The sequence below is a fragment of the Echinops telfairi genome, unplaced genomic scaffold, assembly GCF_000313985.2.
Source record: "Echinops telfairi isolate 266 unplaced genomic scaffold, ASM31398v2 ScPeMD7_1;HRSCAF=3_0, whole genome shotgun sequence".
Lineage (NCBI taxonomy): Eukaryota > Metazoa > Chordata > Mammalia > Afrosoricida > Tenrecidae > Echinops > Echinops telfairi.
In genome coordinates this window covers 68,318,793-68,321,952 of record NW_022103896.1, presented here as the reverse complement: position 1 = coordinate 68,321,952, position 3,160 = coordinate 68,318,793, and the positions used below count along the sequence as shown (strand labels likewise).

General features: G+C 40.1%; 1 pseudogene; it reads right to left on the bottom strand.

Annotated features, from left to right (window-relative positions):
* Positions 1-1,783: 1,783 nt before the first annotated feature.
* Positions 1,784-2,470, bottom strand: LOC101648414 (annotated as a pseudogene).
* Between the last annotated feature and the right edge of the window lie 690 nt (positions 2,471-3,160).

The window sequence follows — 3,160 nt, the reverse complement described above, 5'->3', positions numbered from 1 at the left end:
TATTCCACAAGAGAGAGAGTTTTACTACCAAAGATTTACAGCCTTAGAAACTCAAAGGGGACAGTTCTGTACTGACCTATAGCTCACCATGAGAGGGAATTTGACTCAAAAGCAATGAGTTTAGTTTGCAAGGAGGGTGGGGAGGTGTATGTTATTTATTTAAAATAAAATGATAGTATATGAACTCATTACCTTTTTTTAAATCATTTTATTAGGAGCTCATACAACTCTTTTTTTAAATAATTTTATTAGGGGCTCCTACAACTCTTATCACAATCCATACACACATCAATTGTGTAAAGCGCTTTGGTACATTCATTGCCCTCATCATTCTCAAAACATTTCCTCTCCATTTAAGCCCCCGGCATTAGGTCCTTTTTCCCCCCTGAGTGTTTACGCTAACCAACAAGGTCAATTAACGAGATCTCATCATCTTGGGGCTTAAACTTCATGCGGTAGGAAGCGGGTTTTCTGCCTAAGCGACCTTCCACAGAGCAGTACCACTTCACTGTCCAAGGTCAATGATCCTATTTGTCTGCCGACCACCTTTTCTGCCTCTTTCTCCATTGTGCAGGAGAATATTCTACCCCTGCTCTTGCTTACCTTGTTGGTGACACTCTAGCAATACAGAACTCCCTAGAACAAGCTGGTTTGTAAACAGGGTACTGTTTAGGATCCCCCAGAAAAAATCGATCTTGTCATCTTTATTCTACTGAAATGATCAATAACAACAACCACCAAAGTAAAACACATCGTCCTTGAGTCAGTTTTGAACTCATACCCATCTGTTAGTAGAACACAACTGCCCTGTAGGTTCCAAGGCTGCAATCTTTATGGAACCAGAGGGACACATCTTTTTTTCCTTAGGAGGTGCTCTGGATTTGAACCACTGACTTTCCAGTAAGCACTACCCAAACAAACCCCCGGGTACTGAGGAAATACTATCATCCACATGTCTCATAACACTTCGTTTGGGTCTGCTTCTTGTTTGTGTGTGTAATTTGGATAGGCTTTACTTTTCCTTTGCAATCAGAAAGACAACAGCATTATTTCACGTCCTTAAGAATAACAGGTGGATGGGATTATGAGAGGAAAGTCATCACTAAGCGGCTTCTCTAGCAAAACAGGCAGAGAACACCCAGCAACTCCTGCGCTGATGGTGTAGCACACAGAGCACTGACACCCCTGAACTTCAGAGATTCGGGAAGAGTTTTAATGCATCAATTATATGGTGAAAAGTGAAAATAGGGTTAGAGGCAAGAATGATACTGGATCTCATCCCAGCTGAATTAATCTTAGAATTTTCTTAAGTACTAGTATTCTGGTCCTCTGATCAAGAGTATATACACAAATCACAAACACATGAAACAGGAAAAATGTAATGACTACCTTTGCTTTTGCAAAATAAGAAACAAAAAAAAAATCCTTGCTAGAAATAAAAATCTTGTTTCATAGTAGCTAATATGCCTTCTTTGGCATGAAGACATTTCTATTTTGTAAACTTAATAGAGCCATAGTCTTACTTTTTAAAAAAATCAAGTCTCCCAGTAAAAACAGCGTATTCACCATACCAATCTTTAAATTCCACCACTGAAAATGTAGATTAGAATACACACACCAATTTCCACCCTTTTAGAATGTTCTTCACTTAAAATTTGAGTTCCTGGAATGCAAATTGCTCAGAAAAGTAGTGCCTAAACTGTGATATGATTTGGTTGTCAACATTGTTGTTTTCCAGTAAAAAGGAGATTTCATGAGCAGAAATACTGAACTGTTTGAGGTCTCATCGGTCAAGAGAACATTTCTGAGCAGCTTCTGAGCAAACATTTCTTAACAAGTTGATCACAGATCTGGGGTCTTCACTCCTCATAATGGTACTGCCAGACACAATCATGTTAGCTCCTGCGTCTGCACACTTATGGATCGTGTCAGGACCTACTCCACCATCAACCTCTATGTCCAAAGACGGGAGCTGGGTCCTCAACCAGTGGACCTTTGGCATCATGTCGTCCATGAATTTCTGCCCTCCAAACCCAGGTTCCACGGTCATAACCAGGGCCATATCGATCCTATTAGCCCAGGGTGCCACATACCCAACTGTAGTTCCTGGTTTGATGGCAAGACCGACCTTCGTACCATTCTCCCAAATGTCTTTGATCAAAGCCCCTGGGTTCTCAGTAGCCTCCAGATGAAAAGCATATTGATTGGCCCCTGTGACAGCCATTGGCTTTACCCACTACTCTGGCCTGGACACCATCATGTGCATGTCAAAGAAGGGGTCCTGGCCTAGCTGCTTTCGAAGGCTTTCTACCACGGGGTGACCAAAGGTGATGTTGGGAACAAAATACCAGTCCATTACATCCAGGTGCAGATACTCAGCCCCGGAGTCCAGCATCCAGAGGCATTCTCCCCCTAAATTGGCCAGGTAGCTGTTGAGGATGGAGGGGCCAATCTTGCATCCGGATGCCATGGTGCCAGTTCCTAAGCTGGGTCTGCTTCTCAAAGCAAGCAAATATGCCTTTCTTTTCTGGCAGTAGCCTTGATCATACACTTCATAAATATTTTATTTATACAAAGATAACAAACCTTTCTTCAATGCCATTATTTCTTTACATAAGGTCAAATTTTTATAATTCATGCCGTAAGTTATTTTAAAAACTACCATCATATAAAAATAAGCAGACGGTTGGCTCCTTAATAAAGCTATTTTAGAAAATATGCCTAAGTAGGAAATAAACCATACCTAAAATATCTTAATTACCTGTCTAGAAAAGAATTTGGGGACCTCCTAAATAGAAGAACCTGATTATTTGGCACCAGACTATAAATGCTCCTTTTGGAGTGAACTTCAATCATTTTGACTTCCAGTATCTTCAATGTAAAAGTTCAAATAGTCTCTCAGTCCCTGTTTTTTGAACAAAATATTATAATGTTTTAAATCTTCATGCTTCAGGAGTATACATCTGCAAAGACACGATAGTTGTGAATAGAAAAATGCCGTTTTCATTTCAAGAATACATTTAGAGAAGACTTAAATGCATAGTGTCTTGTCACATAAAAACAGGGAATGGACTTTCTGCCCTGAAGTGTTTTATGCATCAAAAGTGCAAAATAGAAAGTTTTACACAGAAACAGGGTCCTCTGGGAATTCAAACAGCAA